This window comes from Schistocerca americana, chromosome 3 (genome assembly GCF_021461395.2).
Source record: "Schistocerca americana isolate TAMUIC-IGC-003095 chromosome 3, iqSchAmer2.1, whole genome shotgun sequence".
NCBI lineage: Eukaryota > Metazoa > Arthropoda > Insecta > Orthoptera > Acrididae > Schistocerca > Schistocerca americana.
The window spans coordinates 568,525,100-568,551,894 of NC_060121.1; positions in this window are offsets into that span (position 1 = coordinate 568,525,100).

A 26,795-nucleotide genomic window follows, 5' to 3' on the forward strand; every position below is an offset into this window, starting at 1 on the left:
CTCCCCTTTCTTATCTCTTATAAACAGTTCTCTACCCTTGTAGCCAATCACACTCTTTTTGAATTTCCCGAAAAAATGTCTGCTGTTGTTTTTCGTGAAGTTGGTCTCAATCTCGTCCAGTTCCTGCTTCATCTTCTGTCTTACATGACTGTATACTACTCGCAGCATTAGATATTTCCCGCGAGGTCAGGCGGTCAACCACCACAGCCGACGGTCAAAAGTCAACTGCCCCCACACCCACACTAACCTGACATGTGACCAGAGCACCTTCAGCAGACCGAGCTCACTCTCCAAGCTGTTGCACAGAGGCTGGGTCGGTTCTACAGAACCAGTAAATGTGTCTTCCACCCGTATTTGCCTGCTAAATACAACAACACACATCACAATCGATGTTCTCTCAACCAAAGAAAGACGGGAAACGTGTAGAAGCAGTCAACCAGAGAGTTAATATGGTAGGGAATAATGCTCCAGTCCGCAGCTCGTGGTCGTGCGATGGCGTTCTCGCTTCCCGCGCCCTGGTTCCCGGGTTCGATTCCCGGCGGGGTCAGGGATTTTCTGTGCCTCGTGATGACTGGGTGTTGTGTGATGTCCTTAGGTTAGTTAGGTTTAAGTAGCTCTAAGTTCTAGGGGACTGATGACCATAGATGTTAAGTCCCATAGTGCTCAGAGCCATTTGAACCATTTGAATAATGGTCCAGTGTAAACACACGTCCTTATTGAATCTCCTCAAATTTCCACAGAGAATACCCGCCATCATGAAGACTATCCAACACATACTATTAGTTCGATATTCAGCCATCTAGAAGGCGACATGGTTAGGTCAAGTGCATTCCTGTAAACCTACCAGCCTTTCCATTCAGACGCCTCCTGCATAAGCCGGAAGCGTGAATCGTTCCCGCCACATGCCACCGCTGCTGCGTGCCATGAACCTCAGACAGAATCGTTTTAGGAAAATGGCCACATATATTTGATCGCTGTACTTACAATTAAATATAACGATTGCACCTTCAATCGGATGACATTCGACAATGAGCAAAGTATTGGAAATACCGCCTCCTGCGACAGTGGCTCTGGAAACAGAAATATGTATACTATTGTTATGACCTGACATAATTTTCCAAGTAAAGAAAAAATCTTTCTTTCCCTTTGAAGCTATTGCAGTTTTCCACGTCTAATCCATACCTTCCCTAAGATGGGACATATCCATTTTCTTCACACATGTCGGACCACACACACATACTTTATAAGCCTGATGCTCAAGGCGAATCTATCATGCAACCCCTACTACTAAGTATAATTCTTCGCCAATAACTGAATGCTGGCGATACGAAACAATACTGAGTAAATCTGCGTGGACATGTCACATAAGTTTTCCTTACAAGTGGAACCACTGTGTCTTAGAAAGAGAAAAGTAATCATCTTAAAGGTCGCCAGATGTTAAAAACATGATCGCAACGACTATGTTACTGTCACAATCGGTCTTGGTTCTACAGGTGCTCACAAGTATCCATATCCATGTTAAAAACTATACAAGCCTAATAAATCGAGGTATGGCATTACATCTGAATGAAGTGGCTTTCCACACAAATACCGCGACAATGAATACAGACAGTGATCGCTACAGTGTGTAGTTACAGACCGAAAATGCGGTTATACGTCTTCAACGGTGTAAGCTCGTAATAAAATCACCGAACTTAGAAAGTGATTCGGTTAAGGGACGTGGTATGGAGCCAGTATTTGCAACTCCCTCATGCCGCCGCTAGATATTTCTTCAGTATTTGTAATGCACGGTGTTTCTACGCCACGTCAGAGGTTCTGCGATATCTCCACTGGGCTATAGGCGATGGTTGATTGAGAATCATCGCATCCGGTAGATGGTGTGCTCATTGGGGTCGTAAGAAATGTACACAGGCTTTTCAGATCTCTAGTGTTACGCTTTCCTGTAGAAATGCTGTCTGCGATATGGAATCAAGTCTTTCCATTCAACCACATACCTGTGTTGGATCCTCTGGAGAAGTCTTTTAATGATTACAGCCACTCGTGATTCACATTCGTGGCACTCTCTTATCCCTAAACGAGTCACCTTTCTCGAAACTTTCTGCTACAGTAGTCCCTATGCATCTTACAACTGCTCCTCAGATTCTGCCCTACCATCCATGTAGCTTTGCGCACGTGATCGTTCCAATTTAAGTGGGAACTGAGCAGAAGTTGGAGAGAGTTATATCTACCACATTCTGCAACCTGTGTAGATATAAGCTAAGCTAAGTGAGTGTGACAGGTCCGTGTTTTGACCATTCAGAGGAAATGGGAACATATTGTCGTAGCTGCGCCAATCGTATATAATATGTAAGGTCAGCGCCAAACCAATCCCACTCCTGCAACACAACATAGTGTAAAAGACAGTAGGAACAGTTACGGTGGTGTTTCTTTTTGGGAAAAGTAAGAAGACTAAACATTATACAGGTACTGCAGTCCAAAGCAGATGCGCATCCCTCAGGGTCCATTTATGTCTATAACCCCAACATTCTATCATCATTATTCTGTACTATTCAACAATGAAAAATTATGAGCTATAAAAGCTCCGCTAACTTCATTTAATAGAAAACTCGATATGATGGCTCCCAAGACCTGGTCTTCCCACTGATGGATCCAACTTCGAACATAGAAATATCTTCGGACATAACACGTGACTGGTCTGTCTTCGCTCCCCATCCCAGATGTGACGTGTGGTGGATCCACCTCTGAACATTGGTCTGGATATAACGCGTGGCAGATCCACACTTGAACACTAACTCGGATGTGGTATTTTGTGGATCTGATCCCAAAATTTCTCTGGACATTATGCATGTGGATACACCTTCAAACACTATCCCGGATGTGGCATATTGTGGTTCTGCATCCCAACATCACTCCTGATATAATACCCATTGGATCCACAATCGAATGCTAACTCGGGTCTACTGTGGGTCCTGGGAGCCATCTGCAACACATGCACAGACGCAGACGTAAAGAAAACAGAACAATTGCACTGCAACTGTAGAATATGTGGATGAACGTGACTGTGTGCAATCGAGTACAGTGCTAAACTATGCTGCCTGACCAAAGAAATAGTGTATTTGCGCTAAGTGTTAGCAGTGTACTACATTTGCAAGCAATTTCATGACATAGAACGAGAAGTGATGTCATCATCGCATGGGTAGAAGTGACATAAAATCGACAGAATAATGAAAAATGACAGAACATATGTATAAATTGAAGAAAAACATATCGAAATGCGGGGAAATTGAGGAAGTACTTGCGTGTCTTCTGGCTGGCGCAGTGCAATTCTTGTACACGGGAACAAGTATGTGACAGCAAGAGGAATCCGAGAAAAAGTTGACATGGAAGCACCTGAAACCAGGGGAACAGTCATTTTTTTTTCGTCAAGGCAGCATTCTACTGTATGTCTTCTGAGGTAATGACTAAATGTCTAGTTACAATGAAATGAACACACTTAGCTGCTTACAGGCGTTGACATACGTTAACGGGGACAGACGAAAATGTGTGCGCGGCCGGGACTCGAACCCAGGATCTCCTGCTTACATGGCAGACGCTCTGTCCATCTGAGCCACCGCGGACACAGAGGATAGCGCGACTGCAAGGGATTTATCCTTGGCTCGCCTCCCGCGAAAACACATTCGCGGACATGTCCGAAAGAACAGTGTAAGAGGTATGCGCTCTCTGCGATATGAGCATCGCTGACCAGAGAGCAGTGTTGACTGCAGTACGAACTGTGTAACTGTAGCAGTTAGTTGTGGCTAGTCGCTTGGCTGAGGTTGTCTGCGCTTGACTGCAGTCTGCTCTGGTCGGGAATCTGGAGATGGAGTATTATAGTATAAGGTAAAGAAGCAGCGTCGCGCATATCTAGTAATGTATTTGAACTGTCATCCAAATGTTTTAACAAATGTCCTAATAATAATTTTGGTAATATAAAGTAATTTTTTTTTTAAAAAAAGCATTCATTTCAAAAAAATCAGTTGCTTCCTTTCACAAATCACAAATGTATAGGCCAGCATTGCACGGAGCTGTGCCGGAAAAATGTTAAGTAAGAGCAGATATATTCGCCGTTTTTATTGAGGTAAGAATTTTTGCTTTTTATTCAGAATGGTCTGGCTCTGGGACTCAACTGCTGAGGTCATTAGACCCCTAGAACTTAGAACTAGTTAAACCTAACTAACCTAAGGACAGCACACACATCCATGCCCGAGGCAGGATTCGAACCTGCGACCGTAGCGGTCTCGCGGTTCCAGACTGCAGCGCCAGAACCGCGCGGCCACTTCGGCCGGCTCAGAATGGTCTTACAGGGCCATGACGCAGCACTGCTGTCGTCCAAATTTTACCAGGTTACTGGATTTATTTTTTATTACGAGGTTTAGGAATTTTTCTGTTTCGAGCTCAGTTTAAATGAGAAAAGAATTTTGTGGGTACATTAAATGGGAACCAGTTTTGTTCTGAGGTCACACACAAATTAGAATCGCTATGCATAATAATTATTTAATTTCAATTAATTTTGTGGGGAGGTTACACTTGGCGACATCCGGCCAGGATCGTATTTCTTTGTGAATCTCTGAGAAGTAGTCATATATCTCCTCTTATTTACTTAAACGTAGTTTGCATCTGCGCAACGCATTTACTAATTTGTCACTCTTGCTTTCACAGATCATCGGCAATTTATTGCTCTTTGTTGTAATTGTGTTAGTTCCATTTTTTGCTTCGTCTTTGTTTCATTTTGTGCTTAATTTTGATTTGTGTAAAAATGCCGCGAAAAACTGTTAACAGTACATCGCGATGTGCAATGAGTGAAATAGCCGACTCGAATAATTTGACCGATAATACTTGCGACACTCAGTGTCTTAATGATAGTCTTCCATTTACAGATAATCAGTGCGTACCGATCACTAATATTGATTTTGATCCTAATGATGAACAAACAAATTCAATTGTGTCCTCTGTTAATTTAACGACAATTGATGACGCGGCACGTTCCATTACAATGAACGCTGCCCAGTTTGACACACCCGGTTTGCAAAATTTACGTAACGAACAGACAAATTTTTCTAACGAAAATGAACAGTTTAATCAGAATACGTCAGATTTATTTGATTCCGGTGTAGTGACTAACAGTACACATCCAATTGGCGAACCTTTTCAAGAATCAGAAAATGACCGAATGGTTACACAAAACGTGACACATACAGAAACATCAACACACAGCATAGAGAATACAGCAGCTAATTTTGGCATGGATCGAGTTATAGCATTAATGCTACAAACTAATGAAAATGTCAAACAACTTAATGAAAATTTCAAACAGTCGAAGAAAGAACAAGACAACAATCACAAACAACTTAGTGAACAGATTCCAACTGTTGCCGCGCAATGTCATGATACTAAAGAACAATCACGTGAGGAAATTAAGGCTTGCACTAGGAACAGTAGTGAAGAAATTAGATCTGTGGCACAAGAATTAAATAATACACATGCAGCCATAACTAAATTACTTAGAGACGTAATTGTGCAGTCGCTAAACAATGCTCTGAAAACGCAACACAGTTACGCAACGAGTTTAAATTAATGTCAGCAGAACTTTCACGCACACTGGATGCAAAAGTAGACGCGAAATTTGACCAACAGAAAAGCCAAATTGGCGAACGTTTCAATCACCACCTACAAAACAGTGAAACGCGTTACCGTAAATTTATACAGGAACAGAATAAAGTAAAGCGACAAGTCATGGAAACAATTACTGCACAGAGGCAGGAAGATAAGCGTAAATTGTTTACGAAAGCAAAAACATACGTAGACAACAACATTGTTACAGTATCAGACGAAATTACGTAAATTTATACAGGAACAGAATAAAGTAAAGCGACAAGTCATGGAAACAATTACTGCACAGAGGCAGGAAGATAAGCGTAAATTGTTTACGAAAGCAAAAACATACGTAGACAACAACATTGTTACAGTATCAGACGAAATTAATGCTATCAAATAGTTGAACACCGAATTACATGATGAAATCTCTGATCTTAAAACAAAAACAGACACACACACAGTAGACTTTCAGACAGTGACCGACAGACTTGAACAATTAGAACTAATACAGGATCCCGATGCCATCAAAGCAGACGTTAAAAAATTGAACGAAACCACACGTAAAATACAAAAACAAATTAATGCTTGTGATAATAAAAACGATGATCAGGGAAAAATACTGACTGAAAAATATGATGAATTGGCCAGTCGTATTGACGTTATCGAAAGTAATAATGACACCAAATCAGACGATATGTCACCAGTTTCGTTTAATCAAACACCTGAATTTCAAAATTTACAGCAGACAATCAGTGAGATAGGTTCGTCCAGTAATACATTACGTAGAAAATTGTCAATTTTACAGCAAGAAGTGACAGAAATGAAAAATGTTTCAGTCACTAACACGTCACAGCATACGCCACATTCCGAACATTTGTCACACTCACACAGCCAGTGTAACTTAGGTAATTTACAGAGACTACGTGACTTAGAATCCGAACAGACAGAGACAAATAGATTTTCATTCAATCGTGAACCAGTTCACATATTCAGAGACGATAACGTTGATTATAAGCAATTTTTATCCGTAAAAAAATCTAAGGTATTTATAAATGACAGAACACAAATACATCGTTTGGAATGGATACGACAATTTGCTTTTGTATTTTTATCAGCTTGGCCTGTAATGCAGAAACTAGAATTCGACTGGATACGACAATTTGTTTTTGAATTTTCACCGCCATTGCCTGTAACGCAGAAAATAAAATTTATTTGCAGCGCGTAGTAGACCTCAGGCGATTCGTTACGCTTTGATGAATATGTGCCGTAGCGTGCACAGGGCCCCGAGCCGTAGTAGTGCTATTTCATCTTTAGTTTTCTGCACTGCTGCCTTCTCTTCTACTATCCTTTATATCTATCAAAACAGCTCTTCAACTATCGATCTATCTATGATTAAGAATGAGTAAAGAAAACCTGACATGACAAGTTTTACCGAAAGTGACAATTTTCATTAGGTACTCCAGAACTACCAGCGTAATTTTAATGAAAGACAAAATTTTAATTATCAGTATCGACAAAATTATCAGCAACAGGAACCACATTTTGGTAACAATAGAGGTTTTTCCCAACAACAGCAACAAAACCAACTGGTTCGCATACCAAACCAACGATGCAGTCTGCAAGGTCAACCAAGCTTTAATGTTTCGCCGCCTACACGTATAGCGTCAGGTCCAACAAATAGTAACGCACAGCAACAAGGAAATCAGTACGTACAAGAAACACACCATTTCAATTCCTATCGCAATGCACCGTATAGAAATGACTATCATGACAGACGTAAAAGTAATGAGCACAATTTTCAGCGTACGTTTAATAACAGTCGGTCTTACCAACAACAAAATCATCCGCAACAACAAATTATCATGAATGAACCAGACAGTAGGTATCATCCCGAACGTAATACGTTAGGAAGAAATAACAGAACAGTACAAATAGTGGAAATACCACAGCATCCTCCCGCAAATGATAGCACGTCAGATAGAATTTGACTAGATACAGTACAGGTTGCATCTTCCAATAACGCAAGCACTACTTTTGACACGCAGAATCTTGTTCACGAAAATGTTATTACTTTTGACGACATCCGATACACACTTTTGCATTGAAAGACAGAATCACAACGTACGTAGACGACATTCTTATTGCAGAAGCTAACTGGTCTGAACACAATCTGATTCTTGAACAACTGTTACGAACTTTTCGTGCACAAGGACTCACAGTTAATCTTAGCAAATCGCACTTTGGCAAAACTTCTATAAAATTTCTTGGACATGTGATTTCAGCAGAAGGCATTGCGCCTGACCCGGAAAAACTTCATGCTTTACGTGACATTACTGTTCCTACGACGAAGAAACAACTACGCAGCTTTTTGGGTTTAATTAACTTTTTTCGTAAATTTATTCATTACTCTGCTTTAGACACTCCGAGATTATGTCAATTGACGGGTAAAAACACTATTTGGTCCTGGGATAGCCGAGCACATTCTGAATTTATGAACCTTAAACAACCTTTGTTGAGCATCCAGATCTTACTAGAAATTTTTCCATTGCCACCGACAGTTCTAACACCGCTTTAGGCGTACACATTTTTTCAGGAAATTGAAGAAGATGGTACTACAGTAATTAAAAACATCGCCTTTGCAAGTCGCATTCTGTCACCTGCTGAACGCAATTATTCTGTTACAGAACTTGAAACATTATGTGTTGTTTGGGCATTTACGAGATTTCGGCATTTTCTTTATGGAAGACACACTACCGTTTACACAGATCATAGAGCTATACAGTTTTTACTTTCCGCTAAATTTACACACGACAGATTAACCAGATGGAAACTTTATTTCCAGGAATTTAATTTTACAATTGTTCACATTCCCGGCACACAAAATATTGTAGCAGACGCACTATCCCATTCTCTCAGCAACAATCAGCAGGACATCGCAACCAACTTCTGCAAAGCAAATTTCAGCGTCATGTACATTCAACAAGTTGCATTTGAAAATTTCATTTCGTCGTCATTACAAGACATAGCACAAGAGCAGAGTAAAGACAAAGTATGGAAAGAAATTAAACACCTTTGGCAAGATAGGAATAATGTTACCATTAGTAACCATTACATTGTACGGAATAATATTCTGTTTCGCCGCTCTCACCCTGACAGCAACAATTGGTTATTATGTATTCCTGACGAGCTTGTTAACAAATTAATTTGGTATACTCATTTAAGTTACGCACATTACGGAGCCAGAAAATGTTTTCTTATACTGAGACAGAACTGTTATTTTACCAACATGGAGAAACGTATTCGACGAGTTTTAGCGTCATGTAAAATCTGCCAGAAAGCTAAGTCAGATACGACTTCACATATTCCTCCGTTACATCCCATTGTACCTGTTAAATTGAGACACATGGCTGCTGTAGATGTTTTTGGTCCGATTCCCAGAACTAATAGAGGTTTTTGCTACATCTTTGTCGCTGTTGAACTCACTTCAAAATTTGTTACCTTCACTCCGTTACGCAAAGCTGCTGCTAAATCTGTTTCGAAAGCATTTGTAAAACATTTTCTATTTCATGTAGAGCATGTATTGAAAGTAATTTCCGACAATGGATCACAGTTTCGATCTGTTATGTGGACACGTATGTTACGAGCTAGAAACATTTCTCCGATCTATATATCCAGGTACCATGCTTCTTCGAACCCTTGTGAACGACTAATGAAAGAGATTGGTAAACTGTGTAGAATATACTGCTATAAAAAACATATTGATTGGGACACACACATACTCTCATCCAGGATGTAATTAATTCCATACCAAATGAATCTACTATGCTATCTCCGACTGTTATACTGAAAAATGTTGAACCACCTAACAAAATTAAAGAATTAGTAACCTTTCCTACATCTCGTCGACTACGACACCATAAAATAATTGACATTGCGCTGAACAACATCAAACGTGCCGCAGAGCGCCGGAGAAGACAGCAAAAACAGGTTTGTACACGCCGTGACTTTCACATTGGACAGAAGATATTAGTACGCACACATTATTTATCTAACAGAGGAAAGAATAGGTGTAGTAAATTTGAGTTTCTATACGCAGGTCCATATCGAATTCGCAGCACTCCTCACTCCAATGTAGTACACGTCGAAACTCTGAGAACCAGAAAAAGTAAAGGCAATCACCATGTCTCCAATATTAAACCCTTTATTGAATGAACATACTTTATGATTTATCACACTGTAATGTCATTTTCTGATTTTTATATGACCAGTGATTGAATTATATCTATGTGATTACTTACTGACAATTATCGTATTTTTTCTTGGCAAGTGCCCGGAAAGGTAAGGTTAGCAGGTCGCTTTTCTTGTCGTTACACATCAGACCGTGCACATTTTCCATTCTTCATGTATGTATGATTGTTTTCCTGTTTTGTTTGTATGCGCTATGAAATCTTTAAGATATAACAAACACCAGTTGACTTTGACATTTTGCCTTATGATATCTCAACATCGTGACTATTTTACGTTTTTTTTGCTGCTACATTGTGATACTCTGTGTACATTTTTTGCACCTGAACACTGTCTATGTTTTTGACATATTACGTTTTCTGTCATGCTATGCTGTATGCTCAATTATATCACTAGAAACCAGTTTTTATTTAATGGGTATATGATTTAAATGCAAGACATTAATCATTGTTCATCATTTTCAGAAAGCAATAACGTGTAAAAGAAATAAATTAAACAAACCACAGTGGATTACTATGAAATGGGAATTTCACCTTCGGAATGAACGAAAGAAGATGCAATACCTCGTCACGAAGAGTAAATGGATCAGAATTAACAAGCATTAACAAGAATATACAATACAGATCGTATGATAGCGGTCTTAACTAATTTTTTTCTTTCAGAATACGAGGCGATTGGTGCAGGCTGTCAGACAGAACTACACATCTTCGTTTTAGTGATAAAATATGAAGAATATGGTAATATGAATAATGAAGTTTTTCTTTGCAGGTGATGATAATAATGAAGTTATGGTGATATGAATAATGAAGTTTTTGTTTACAGGTGATGATAGTGATAAATTCTATATGGCCACTAAACACACCACTTTTAAGTTTTTCTTTGCAGATGAGGATAATGAAGTTTATATATTTACTGTTAGTTAAGAAATGCTATGTAGTTATTTAAGTATTTGTTGCAGTTCGTTTTGACAGTATGTCTTATGTCACATGATATGATGACTGAAGGTTTTGGAAAGGACAGCTAGAGAACATATTTATTCAATACACATTTCATTACCTGTTAATTCGAAGTTCACTACTTTTCAGCATAATATGCGTTTCTTCTTTCAGCTTAATAATCCATTTTGTATTTTTTCCAGGAGAAGGTATTCATGAAATTAATGTGCTATAAGCAGTTGGTCATTAAACCTGTTCTAGTACTTGCATTTTTTAACCCATTTGTGTGTGTCATTCATGAATGTGATCACATATACTCTACTTGTTTCATAACCTTGCTACAGCTGACTCATGACAAATGACGTTACCTATCCTCATTTGCAGCAATAAGTCAAGAGTAAATATTGTTATGCCCCAGCAATTAATTATCGATCCCGACGCAATACATTGCCAGCATAAAAAAATGTATTACCAGTCCCAAATAATGCTACCAGTTTAAGAGAGTTCTAAGTAATACTGAATGATGTTTTTCTAATCACAGACCTTGAGTAATAGTTACAGTGTGTTACATTTTAAATATGTTGTATGTCACCTGAATGCCCATTTGAATGATGACTTCTGATGATTTGTAACTGGCCAATGAGTGCCAATAATTATTTTAAATATGTCATATGTCACTTGAATGATGAAAAATGTTTTGTAATATTCAATACTTGCTATATGTTTAGTAACTGGCCAATGAATGCCCTGTTTCTTATATTTGTATTATGTCACTTACATGCTATTATATATGAATACCAGTAGCTTGATGCTACACTCATTAGCTCCTGTTTTGAAGGATGACTTCTGATGATTTGTAACTGGCCAATGAGTGCCAATAATTATTTTAAATATGTCGTATGTCACTTGAATGATGAAAAATGTTTTGTAATATTCAATACTTGCTATATGTTTAGTAACTGGCCAATGAATGCCACTGTTTCTTATATTTGTATTATGTCACTTACATGCTATATATATGAATACTAGTAGCTTGATGCTACACTCTTTAGCTCCTGTTTTGAAGGATGACTTCTGATGGTTTGTAACTGGCCATTGAGTGCCAATGATTACTATAACTAGCTGAATTATGTAAATATTATGCCATTAATTAACTCTTGTTTTGAATGATCACTTTTGAATAATGCATAAAAATGGTTTGTAACTGGCCAATGAGTGCCAATGTTCACTATAATTAGATGACTTATGAACATTATTCTGTAATGCTTCATACGTAGTACAGAAATGTTCAGTAACTAGGCGATGAGTGCCACCAATTACTCAAATCAGTTGATGATGACTGGCATAAGACTTAATGTCCTTCACCTTCTGACCTAATTACCAGGAATTACTGCAATATCCGTTTGTCCTGTCTATCCTCATGATCATGGAGCACTATATTTGGTTTTTGCACTAATTCTACGTTGGTGTACCTTACAAGAACGTGGTGTTGACACGACATGCTGTCCACCACCTTGAGCGATGGAGATGTTATTATGGTCCCACTGTTTGGTGTACCTAATGTACTACCAAAATGATAACATTGAATATTAATACGACATTTCAGTGTCTTGGCTACACTGATTAATACTTCAGGGAAGAGAACTTCAGATTGTCTCACTTGGTGTTGTGCTTCTGTAGAAAGATATGGACTTTCAGTGCAGCTACGTGCAACCTACTGTGCTACAACCATGATGCAATCCTTCCCTTTCCTATCATAGTTCTTGTAAAATGGTAAAAAAAAATACTACAGTGCGTATGCACTTTATGTCATTTGCTAATATAATTTGTACTCATTGCGTATACATTTTGTCATTGCCTGATATGTTCTGTACTACAGTGCGTGTGCACTTTATGTCATTTGTTAATATGTTTTGTACTCATTGCGTATACATTTTGCCATTACCTGATATGTTCTGTACTACAGTGCGTGTGCACTTTATGTCATTTGTTAATATGTTTTGTACTTATTGCGTATACTTTTTGTCATTACCTGATATGTTCTGTACTACAGTGCGTATGCAGTTTATGTCATTTGCTAATATGATTTGTACGCATTGCGTATACATTTTGTCATTACCTGATATGTTCTGTACTACAGTGCGTGTGCACTTTATGTCATTTGTTAATATGTTTTGTACTCATTGCGTATACATTTTGTCATTACCTGATATGTTCTGTACTACAGTGTGTGTGCACTTTATGTCATTTGTTAATATGTTTTGTACTCATTGCATATACATTTTGTCATTGCTTAATACGTTCTGTACTCAGTGCATGTGCACTATATTTTATTTCATGTTCTGCACTTATATATATGTATATATTCTGTGACTGTAAACTTAGTTAATTAAGAAAAATTTGTTGCTCATGGCAAGTCCAATTGACTCACTATCGCTGCCAAATTTTTGCCCTCCCAGTGGAGGGTTATGTAAGAGATATGCACTGTCTAAGATATGAGAATCGCTGACCAGAGAGCAGTGTTGACTGCAGTACGAACTGTGTAACTGTAGCAGTTAGTTGTGGCTAGTCGCTTGGCTGAGGTTGTCTGCGCTTGTCTGCAGTCTGCTCTGGTCGAGAATCTAGAGATGGAGTATTACTGTATAAGGTAAAGAAGCAGCGTCGCGCATATCTAGTAATGTATCTGAACTGTCATCCAAATGTTTTAAAAATGTCCTAATAATAATTTTGGTAATATAAAGTAATATTTTTTTAAAAAAAAAGCATTCATTTCAAAAAAATCTGTTGCTTCCTTTCACAAATCACAAATGTATAGGCCAGCATTGCACGGAGCTGTGTCGGAAAAATGTTAAGTAAGAGCAGATATATTCGCCGTTTTTATTGAGGTAAGAATTTTTGCTTTTTATTCAGAATGGTCTTACAGGGCCATGACGCAGCACTGCTGTCGTCCAAATTAACCAGGTTACTGAATTTATTTTTTATTACGAGGTTTAGGAATTTTTCTGTTTCGATCTCAGTTTAAATGAGAAAAGAATTTTGTGGGTACATTAAATGGGAACCAGTTTTGTTCTGAGGTCACACAAAAATTAGAATCGCTATGCATAATAATTATTTAATTTCAATTTAATTAATTTTGTGGGGAGGTTACAACAGATACCATCTTAGTATATATACACACACTCCTGGAAATTGAAATAAGAACACCGTGAATTCATTGTCCCAGGAAGGGGAAACTTTATTGACACATTCCTGGGGTCAGATACATCACATGATCACACTGACAGAACCACAGGCACATAGACACAGGCAACAGAGCATGCACAATGTCGGCACTAGTACAGTGTATATCCACCTTTCGCAGCAATGCAGGCTGCTATTCTCCCATGGAGACGATCGTAGAGATGCTGGATGTAGTCCTGTGGAACGGCTTGCCATGCCATTTCCACCTGGCGCCTCAGTTGGACCAGCGTTCGTGCTGGACGTGCAGACCGCGTGAGACGATGCTTCATCCAGTCCCAAACATGCTCAATGGGGGACAGATCCGGAGATCTTGCTGGCCAGGGTAGTTGACTTACACCTTCTAGAGCACGTTGGGTGGCACAGGATACATGCGGACGTGCATTGTCCTGTTGGAACAGCAAGTTCCCTTGCCGGTCTACGAATGGTAGAACGATGGGTTCGATGACGGTTTGGATGTACCGTGCACTATTCAGTGTCCCCTCGACGATCACCAGTGGTGTACGGCCAGTGTAGGAGATCGCTCCCCACACCATGATGCCGGGTGTTGGCCCTGTGTGCCTCGGTCGTATGCACTCCTGATTGTGGCGCTCACCTGCATGGTGCCAAACACGCATACGACCATCATTGGCACCAAGGCAGAAGCGACTCTCATCGCTGAAGACGACACGTCTCCATTCGTCCCTCCATTCACGCCTGTCGCGACACCACTGGAGGCGGGCTGCACGATGTTGGGGCGTGAGCGGAAGACGGCCTAACGGTGTGCGGGACCGTAGCCCAGCTTCATGGAGACGGTTGCGAATGGTCCTCGCCGATACCCCAGGAGCAACAGTGTCCCTAATTTGCTGGGAAGTGGCGGTGCGGTCCCCTACGGCACTGCGTAGGATCCTACGGTCTTGGCGTGCATCCGTGCGTCGCTGCGGTCCGGTCCCAGGTCGACGGGCACGTGCACCTTCCGCCGACCACTGGCGACAACATCGATGTACTGTGGAGACCTCACGCCCCACGTGTTGATCAATTCGGCAGTACGTCCACCCGGCCTCCCGCATGTCCACTATACGCCCTCGCTCAAAGTCCGTCAACTGCACATACGGTTCACGTCCACGCTGTCGCGGCATGCTACCAGTGTTAAAGACTGCGATGGAGCTCCGTATGCCACAGCAAACTGGCTGACACTGACGGCGGCGGTGCACAAATGCTGCGCAGCTAGCGCCATTCGACGGCCAACACCGCGGTTCCTGGTGTGTCCGCTGTGCCGTGCGTGTGATCATTGCTTGTACAGCCCTCTCGCAGTGTCCGGAACAAGTATGGTGGGTCTGACACACCGGTGTCAATGTGTTCTTTTTTCCATTTCCAGGAGTGTATATAATTAAGGCTCACCGGTCACTTGACCATCTTCTTCTTCTGTGCGAATGCACAAACAGTGCCCGAACTCTTACGGGAATCGGCAACACGCCGCCAGTAATGAGTATAATGGGCGGGGGCACTACGAATGTAGTGCGGGACAATACGTTGAGAATATGGGTTTCGCGGGAGGCGTGCCAAGGATAAATCCCTGCAGTCGCGCTATCCTCTGTGTCTGGGGTGGCTCAGATGGATAGAGCGTCTGCCATGTAAGCAGGAGATCCCGAGTTAGAGTCCCGGTCGCGGCACACATTTTCATCTGTCCCCGTTGACGTATGTCAACACCTGTAAGCAGCTAAGGGTGTTCATTTCATTGTAATTTCATTCTACCTAGCTGCATGGTCACCGATGGTATCTGTTCTTCCGGACATGTCCGAAAGAACAGATACCATCTTAGTATATATATAAATGTCTAGTGTCTTTGATGCTTTCCTGGAAAAGCAGAGAACCATCTTCCTCTAAACTCACTTGCATCTGCATTAAAGGATGATATGGTGTGGATGGAGTTGTTGGCTGAGATGGAGTTGTAACGAGGTACACTTTAATGGTAGACTGATGATGCATTCTTGAGACTGAGGGGGATGTTGCTGCAGGTCATCTGACCATTTTTCCATTGTTCTTTCAGGATGCATCAGTTGTGTGATATAGTCTGTGTTCGACTCATATACAACCGCATGTTCTGTCTGTGACTTAGAGCACTGTCTACTTGCGATCGTTAACAACAAACCTCTCGGTCATCAGAGGACTTCCATCTTATGTATTATGAACGTGAACATCCTGTTTCAACACATTTCTCTAAACGAACGAATATTTACGCAACGTACTCGATTTCCCTGCCATGAATTGATATAAAATCGAATCTTCAGTTTCATAACTACGGTGATTCTAAATTAGCAACAGGTATTTATGAGGTATTGCAACCCCCATGGATACATAAGGCATGACGTGTAATTTCACATTCAAACACCACTGATATGCGTTTGTCAATTTCCTTGTAAGAGGAATTCTCCTTTGTGAATGATCATTTTCTTCAGGACTGATGCGAGCACAGTATAATTTCTAAACCGTGATCGGATATGAACAGTGGACGCTATACACCTCTGGAAAGCTATATTGTGCATATATCACACTGAATCGTTGTTTTAAGGAAGTAGTTTTTTTCATTTTACAGTTTGCCACCATAGTTTATCGCAGAGAAATCTGCAAGTAGGACTTACGTCGTGTGGTGTAAATATATTTCTTACACTGGAATATTAACAGCATAGCATTCCACATGACTAATAGGTCGGAAACTGCAACGATCTAACATTATAGCCTGTTTTAAGTGCAGAACCGTGTAGCCCTAGGAGTGCATGCGTTTATGTTACTCTTACCTTCTTGGAACTGATTCCAGAGACTAGAACAATACTTTAGAACTGATAACGTAGTTGATTTACGTAAACGTTTTCGAACTCCATCCGTCTGGAGCTCCATCGTGCATGAAAACCACCCATTTCTTCTTCTTCTTAACCGTCTGCTATTACAAGACTTTCTACTACTATACACCGATAATGGTTGCTAGATAAGGGGTGCTAACCTGCTCGACATGTGCGCATGTGGAGAAATCTTGTGCACTTGGATGTGTGAGGAACAGTAGTAATGGACTCAGCATGATCCTTTCCTTCACGAGTGGCGGAATGGAGCGGTCTACTTCTGGTCAGCTGCAGATCAAATTGGTGACAATGCTGCAGGGCGGGATGGTCAAAGACAGTGCGAGGACATCTTTCAGTCTCTAATGTTATCCTAAGAATGCGAGAATGACTGTGATTCCCATCCTCATACAAAAAAGGTAGTAAATTACCCACTACACTTGAAGTGCTAGAGTTATGTAGATCGCTGTCTGGTGTACTTTGATGTATGTGTTCGAGAATTAACAATGAATGGACACACTGCACATCATCTACGTACATTCGCAATGGTACCCACAAAGTAGAGGATTGGCAGTTTAGCGATGATATTAAAATTGGGAAGCATGATGCCGCATCATTGGCTGGTGTTGAAATTACGGTAAAATTGCTAAAGTTGTTTGCGCTATCAACTGTGATGCTTATTATTACAGTACATTGGTGGTGTCTTTTCCATCCTATCTGTTCACCAGTTCACTGTTGATTACCACATAATGACTGACTGAGATCGCTTGTTTGAGATGGAGTAAGGGTTTTGGTGGAGAGGCAACACCTTCTGGGGATGGCTGGCATGGAAACAGTGTCGGAATGCATGACTACAGTATGAGGAATCAATCGAAACGGAACATTGAGCCATCAGCTATTGCATCACTGTCAAATATGAGTTTAAATGTAGAGGCCGTCAGTCACCTTCGGACAGAAGTTTAGAAACGCTCCACAACGCCGCAAAACTTTTCAGTTTTTCATATGTTGTGACTGCCTTTTATTTAAAATCATCCAGCGTGTGTTTGTGTGTGTGTGTGTGTGTGTGTGTGTGTGTGTGTGTGTGTGTGTATGTGTGTGTGTATTATGGTAGCAGCAGCAAGAACATGATTTGTACCATGCAAAGTCCAGTTTTCTGTGAGAGGCAATGGATCGAAACGTGTTAATGTCACTTTAGAGCCTGATACAGACTTCGAAGTCGTGGCAGAAAGAGCAAAATGTGTGGCAGTATACAAAGCATGTTACAGCAAACAAAAAAAACAAAAAAAAACTGTTTCAAGTAACAACACAGGGAGCCTCTCTTGTGACTGACAGTCTGTGGGATATGGTACTCCTCCTCCTACCTACAGGGGATGAAACTTTACACTGGTCTGTGCAATGGGTCAATATCTGTATATTTAATAGGATCGACGCATATGCTCGATGCAAGCCAGCATGCAACGGGATTTGATTTCGACATATTGTAAGAGAGAGATGCGGTAAAAATCTTATCGAGTTCTCTATCAGATGAAGTTAGTGAAGCTTTTATAGTTCGTAAATTTTCCCTGTTCGATGGTTCAGAATAACGATGTTAGAATGCTGGGGTGAGAGACATGAATGGACCCTGATGGATGTGCATCTGCAGTACCTGTATGATATGGAGTCTTCTTACTTTCCCCAATAAGAAACACCACCGTAACTGTTACTACTGTCTTTTCCACTACCTTGTGTTGCAGAAGCAGGCACCCTTTGGCGCTGACCTTACACATGATACACGGTTGGTGGAGCTACAACATGTTTCCATTTCCATTGAATGGTCAAATCATGGCCGTGTCGCACTACCTCACCATAGCCTGTTTCTACACAAGTTGCAGAATGTGGTAGATATAGCTCTATCCGACTTATGCTCAGTTCCGACTTGAATCGGAAGGATCATAAGAGCAAAGTTGCACGGATGGCAGGGCAGAGTCTGAGGAGCAGTTGTAAGACGCGTAGGGACTATCTAACACGACGTTGCAATTTTACTGTAGCAGATAGTTTCGAGAAAGGTGACTCGTTTCGAGACATGAGAGTACCACGAATGTGATTCATGAGGGGCTGTAATCATTAAAAGACTTATCCAAAGGATCCAACACAGGTATGTATTTGAATGGAAAGACTTGATTCCATATCGCAGACAGCATTTCTACAGGAAAGCGTAACACTGGAGTTCTCAAAAGCCTCAATCAGCACACCATCTACCGTATGCGATGATTCTCAATCAACCATCGCCTATAACCCAGTGGATATATCTCAGAACCTCTGATGTGGCGCAGAGACAGAATGCATTACAAATACTGAAGAAATATCTAGCGGCGGCATGAGGGAGTTGCAAATACTGGCTTCATACCACGTCCCTTAACCGAATCACTTTCTAAGTTCGGTGATTTTATTACGAGCTTACACCGTTGGAGACGTATAACCGCATTTTCGGTCTGTAACTACACACTGTAGCGATCGCTGTCTGCATTCATTGTCGCGGTATTTGTGTGGAAAGCCACTTCATTCGGATGTAATGCCATACCTCGATTTATTAGGCTTGTATAGTTTTTAACATGGATATGGATACTTGTGAGCACCTGTAGAACCAAGACCGATTGTGACAGTAACATAGCAGGCGAAAGACGGGGAGAAAACACGTTTTCTGGTTCTCTAAACACGAGAAACACCTTAGTTGACTTTGTAAATTATAAGGATAATTTTGAATCTGTTGTATCACCGACACCGATATTCTCGAGTGGAATTATCAGTTTCCTCTATTTTTTCCGAGTTTTCACGTAAAGGTCTTCGCAGACAAGATAAGTTTCTCATTCTGCGTGGTTTATAGCACGTTCCACCTCGCTGCATGTCGCTTAAGTTCCGGGTTTCTAGAGAAATAATTTCCCATCTGTATCTTCGGAATTACATTGTGCAAGCGATACTGTTATGCAAGCGATAATGCTATGTGCTTGATATAGAGAAGTAACGCGTAAATGGTATGACATTCTGGTAAACCATGTTAAAAAATGGTTCAAATGGCTCTGAGCACTATGGGACTTAACTTCTGAGGTCATCAGTCCCCTAGAACTTAGAACTACTTAAACCTAACTAACCTAAGGACATCACACACATCCATGCCCGAAGGCAGGATTCGAACTTGCGACCGTAGCGGTCTCGCGGTTCCAGACTGTAGCGCCTAGAACCGCTCGGCCACCCCGGCCGGCAACCATGTGAAAATACATATGTTTTCGTAATCCCAGAGTCCGGAGATGGGTGCAGAAAGCAAGCAAGCAAGGAGGTTGGGGTCAGAAACAGTAACACATTTGTGCGGAGAGGAACCAACCCGGCCTTTGTGAAGCTGTATGGAGAGTGACCTCAGTCTGTTGAGGGTGCTCTGTTCACGCGTCGAGCCAGTGTGTGCGGGGGCAGTTAGTTGACTTGAGACAATCAGCTGCACGAGATGACCACCCAACCTCACGGGAAATATCTAGTGTTGCGAGGAGTATACGGTGCATGTGCTTATGCTATCTGTCTTTCTGGTATATGTCTAAGTGTCTCGTGGTCGATAGCTATATACAGGACGCAAGAGTGGTGATTTTGTATGGCGCAGGATACGAATTTTGTATTTCCTACATCAATATGGTATATGGTGATATAGCCGTATTGGAGAACATCTTCACGCTGAAATATTCAAGCTTTCCTCAACATTGGCAGAGCAGTGTAATTGAATAAGTGTCTTTCCGCATTTCATGAACTGTAGATCACTTTTGTAAGGATTAACTGACAGTGCAACATGCCAATCTGTGCAAAATAGTTTTGTCGCTGAAAGTCTTGTCTGCAGAAAATGGCGTACAGTGCTCCCACACCAGTAGCAGTAGTTGGGCGGGTTTCGCACCGAAAAGTTCAACCTTTGCTCAACAGTGGCAGAGCTGTGTGATTGTGATAGTCATCCGTATTTGACGATCTGTAGACCACTTTTGCGGGGTCTAACTGTCAGCGCAATACGGCGATATATACAAAATACTTTTGCCACTGAAAGTCTCGTCGGAGAGAAAAAATGGCGGACAGTTCTCGCACACTGGCAGCAGCAGCAGTTTGATGGGTAAATTCAGTAAGAGCCAATCAGAATGCTCCATTCATTCGCAAGACATCCTTTGTGCTGGGCATAGGAGCCTCTGCAGACTGGTTCGAACAAAATGGGGGCAAAGTTGAGAGGTGGCATGAGCCCCCTCTCATATTTCTATCTTACTCTGAGTAATTCGGTTTTCCTCTCTGATTGCATGCGGTGAAAAGTCGCTATTCCATCACACGCGGACTTCCCACGCAGCGTCACTCGGGTGGTCTGGTGACAGGCGGGTTCTGCTGAACTTGAAAGGGTTAAGCTGACGGGTGTGAGGGAGTCAAGTGGATGCTTTCCAGATGCTGACATTGTCATAAGAGTGGGAGCGACATGTCCACAGGGGTCTGACGGAGCGACTGGGCTAGAGATTCCGTTACTTCGCAGAAACTTAGTGAAAACACTTTCTGGCGGGCTACCAGCGAGGCGTGGGAATGACTTGCGTTCCCAGGCAGTCTTGGCAGGCAAATTCCCGCGTTTTCTGCAAAATCATAACTGTGATTGGCTGTCTCATTGAATAGCTCTAAGACGTAGCAAAATCGGCGCAGAAATTGGCGCTAAGTATCTCCATTGGTGGAATAGTAGTGCGTCGGCAATAGACTGGAATTTTCCGCCGGATTTTGAGTTGCTGATTGGAACGTTTAACCACAGCCACTGTCGTAGGGGCGGGAATGTTCTGTGTTCGGCTTGTACAGGTGCTCTTGAGAGAGTTGGCTCTCGCCTTTCGGTCGGGGTAGATTACAAGACTGAGCTCTCGCTGCTCTCGACGGCCTGCCTTCCGTTGGCTGTCTAATATACTTTCATTTAATTGTAACTGTTTGAAGAAGTTGCTGAAGTTTCGACTTCAACGTAACTTTCCGAGTACAGTTGGCAATTGAGCGTTCTGCGTACAAGCGGCCTATGTTGTCCGTCTTGAGCAGTTTTGGCTAAAGTTGACTGTATCGGAGTTACTGTGTGACTTCGCTTGTTAAAATCAATCACTGTACCGTCAGTGATTGTGTGGCGAGCCTTCTTCGTCTCCCTCAGAGGCGCATTTGTATTGATAGGAAGTCTTTCGTCTGGAACAACCAGACCAGGATAATGCGTTTCGGGCTATACTCGCGACATTATCATCACCACGACGGAACGTCGAAGCAACCAGCCATCGTGTCCTTGCAGTTAAAATGGCTCTGAGCACTATGGGACTCAACTGCTGAGGTCATTAGTCCCCTAGAACTTAGAACTAGTTAAACCTAACTAACCTAAGGACATCACAAACATCCATGCCCGAGGCAGGATTCGAACTTGCGACCGCAGCGGTCCTGCGGTTCCAGACTGCAGCGCCTTTAACCGCACGGCCACTTCGGCCGGCCTTGCAGTTAAGAAGACAGTTTGGTAACATATGTCCGCAGCACTGGCAGATTAGAGAATTTGCTCTGTGATAATCAGACGCAAGAGTGGTGATTTTGTATGGCGCAGGATACGAATTTTGTATTTCCTACATCAATATGGTATATGGTGATATAGCCGTATTGGAGAACATCTTCACGCTGAAATATTCAAGCTTTCCTCAACATTGGCAGAGCAGTGTCATTGAAAAAGTGTCTTTCCGCATTGCATGAACTGTAGATCACTTTTGTAAGGTTTAACTGACAGTGCAACATGCCGATCTGTGCAAAATAGTTTTGTCGCTGAAAGTCTTGTCTGCAGAAAATGGCGTACAGTGCTCCCACACAGTAGCAGTAGTTAGGCGGGTTTCGCACTGAAAAATTCAACCTTTGCTCAACAGTGGCAGAGCTGTGTGATTGTGATAGTCATCCGTATTTGACGATCTGTAGGCCACTTTTGTGCCTGCGCCTGTTCCCATCTTTTCTTACGTGGTTCTGTCTTGGATGTTCTTTGCCCGAGTTCTCACTACTGTAGCAGCAATTAATGTTGGGTTGGCTGGATGTTTCTCTTAAGATTTGAGTTGCAAGGAATTGGCTCCACATCCCACTTGGTCATAAACGTCACAATCTAGTTTATGGACAACTTCACTTTCACAGCATTTGTTTGAGTATCCAGTTTGATGTGGTTGTAAATGTTTCATGTGTTTTGTTTATTATTTTGAGTTTAGTCATAATAAATCAAATTGTTATTTTGAACAGAACTTTCATTCTGTGGATCGGTAGAGCAACCCTTTCATTTCTCACTGCATTAATGAAACTTTCCTTTATCAAATCAAATTATTGCAGGTGCCAAACTCTTTTCTACTCCACTTGCAGGGTCTATTACAGTCAGTTCGCGTTTCTTCTTCATCCATGTGCAACAGTAAAAGTCGGAGTTAGAAAGGGGGGGGGGGGCTTAGAGCATCATTTCCATACAAAGATTCTAGAAGAATTTAGTGTTAAATACACTGCTAGCCCCGGCGCCTCGCAAGGTATCTATGAAAAGTTCTAAGAGTAACGTGATATCTTCTTTGTTCAAGTGTTCAAAGAGAACTTGAAGCAGACCATCCATCTCTGGCGGGATGCTGTCCCTCATTCGCCATTGTGGCATTAGGACATCTCCAGACCAGTAGCTGTAGGACACCGAAAATTCCAGCCATTTTTCTCTTCTATAGGACAGTGCTTCGAATTCTGTTACTGTAATTGTTCTGATTTTCCCATCTGTGCTTACACAGTGCTCTGTTTCCAAACAACAAGAATGCTTTTATGATAAATGTTGTTTTCGCAATCATGCGCAGACACGATGAAGGCTTTAAGCGGTGAGAACATAAGTGAACGTTTACCGTTTTGGAGACGTATGTTGAAAACAGGATGTTATGATTTCCAGGAAAGGTAACATGTTATGTACGGGGTGCCTTGTTAGGGCCATAAGGAAGAATGCATTTGTTATTATTCTGGGATTTTCGTAAACAGGTCCTGTAAGGACAAGAATTTCCATGCAGACAAGCTGAGACATCTTGATAGCTCCTACAACAGCAAAAGCAACCTTTAACCATTTCTGTGGCACTTTATGATTTCCAGGAAGGCTGTATATATAACGGATGGATTGTCCCATTAGGATCCTAGGAAGAATCCATCTTGTGTTATTCTGGGATATTTTTGTAAACACTTTCTGAAAGCATTGCGAAAGACTTCTATAGCGCATCTGGCTTTTATTTACATAGACATGAGATATCAGTATAACACTGACAACGTTTCAGTTGCACCTGTGAGGGTGGGTTGCTAGGCAAACCTCTCACATGGCAATTATGTCGGCGCTGGATCTGCAGGTACAAAGGTAAATGCATCAGCGCACCAGCAACAGTGGCCAGGCAAACACGTGCATGGTCAGATGTGTCTCGCATGTGGGACAGGCTGGACCAGTGTGTGTGCCCGACACGTCTGGTCATCATTCCACCTTGGACCACTGTAGGGAACAGAGTGCTGATACGTTGTGGCCAAATTTCTTAACAATAGTTCAAAAGCATTTTCACATGCAATGGGTTTTTGTGCACTGCATTATTTTAGTTGTTTAAGTGTTGTGAGAGTGTTTGTGGAGCTTTATACATGCATTATTTTGACAATTTTACACATAGTGAACATGTCTGTACATGAGTGCACTGCACAATTTTGGTAATTTACGAGTATTTTGGAGATTTGTAGGCTGTTATTTATTGTGACCCCAAGCATGTCATGGTGAGTGTTTTGTATCAGTTTAATAAATAAACCACATGAAATCTGTCCCTAAAAAAATTGTTCCAACTTCCCACTGAAAATAAATAAAGTACACTCCTTCCTCTCCAGCATCTGGACACAGATTGAATCCTTTTGCCCCATTTTTTCCCCAGACCGCCATCTTGGATTATGTTACGTGAGGGACGACAGTGCCCTCTGTTGGTGGTACTGTGCACTAGGTTAGTTGTCCTCCAGACTTCATGGTGAATACACTGAATGGAGCTACTGCCTATGACAACTCAAACTGTTTAAAGAAACAATGCATGCAAAATATAGACTTACATTCATCCTGTCCAGCAACCCAGCACAGACTTAGTCTTTTTCCCACAAATTCCAAGGAAGAGGTGGTGGTTGGATGACGTAGGTTAGTGGATGTAGCCCAAGTGACCTTTCTCCTGCTATTTTTATCTCGTCAAAATTCTCCTATTATTTTCTTGGGAAGGGGAGGGATTTAGGTTAGTGGAGGTAGCTCAATTGACTTATGTTCCCGCCAAAATTTGAACTTCTCGCCACCATCTTGAATAACTATCATGAAGAAATTTGGCAACAATGGAGGTGGGGCCATGTCCTTGTTGCCCTACTACTGTTACATACCAATAGAACCTGCTCATCTAAAAAGAGAACATTATTAGCGTTTGGCACTACATCAAATTACACAGCCTCAAACCAATTTGCTTAAGTGACCTTTACTTCCTTACTGTATGTCCACTCAAAGTATAACTTCTAGGTTAACATGACCACAAATTCCCCAGTAGATCTAATAAAGTGACAACCTTATTGAACAAGGTACCCTTTACATAGCTCTGCTTACGCCTTGCAACAAAACTCAGTTTAGAACCCAGTGCTTAATTTAAAACCTTTTGACTAAAACATGTAAAACAATAACATTCATTAATAATTGTGAAGACTATTGCCATGAGACAACTCAGGTGCACACTGGTATCCAGCGGACCCAGCCAATATTACAAAACATTAACAGGACACGAAAGTTACGAAATTAAAACTGTACTAACAACCTGATGCATAAGAGTAACACATAACTGCTTACAGTACTGTCCTTGGCCACAAGTACAGGCCAGAATATTCAAACAGAAAATGAAATTGGCAGTAAGTTAATTAAAGTAACGTGTGCCACGTATACACTGAGAAATATTATTCTAGCTAACTAAGTCGCACCAGTTCGGACAGAAGAGCAACAGTTATCATGAAACTCTAGTCTTATAAAGTACCACGCTCCACACGCAGTATGGTTTCATTCAAATCACTTTAGTTAACAGAAGATAAGCATAGTTCAGTTTAATCTTTGATGGAGTATCCTTTAAAAATGCACAATTATTTGTCCTCCTGGCAGTCCAGCATTCAAACTCTCGTTTCCATGTGTGGCCAATAAATGAATTCCATTCAAGCTGAGCTTTAATCCGAATTCGAATGCCACAATTAAATGGGACAGCCATTTTACTTGGAGTCCACTACAGCATATATCCGTTTAACAAAGTAGAAAATCACAGGTGACGGTAACCGTGTTTTCGAGTCAGTACTTGAATTGGTTTGTTTTAAAAACCTCTGTCCTTTTTACAATTCCGTTTTATGTGACAAAATGAAAATTGAAGAACAGATACGTCATTATGTATAGAAACCACGTAAGTATGCTGTGTGCAGTGGCTGTAAAAAGATCGTAAGGACTTCCTTTGGTTTTTTAGCTCCGTAAGTCAGCCCTCTCCGTTGAATCCCACGGTAGAGCAGTGCCTCGTGGTAGAAAGTATCACAGTATAAACACTTAGATTACTCGAGAGATAATTACGATGTTGTCACGGCCAGCCAATGGGTTAATGGTCATGTACGGCACTCATTGAGGCTTCTAAACTGTGATCCCAACACCGTTACGAAGCCAGAAAACAACAGAGTATAGTCCAGTAATCTTCCAACTGATATAAAGAAAAAGGGTGTTTCCTAGAAAGCTAGAGGGATACCTGCATAATGACGAGGATATTAAAAGTGTTTGGTCTAGTGTACATAATTGGAATACTAGTAACAAGGAGTAAATTGGGAATTTTTATTTTAATTAAGTTCCAACTACCATTATTTATTAAAATACTTTTCTTGTGAAAACTGGGCCCAA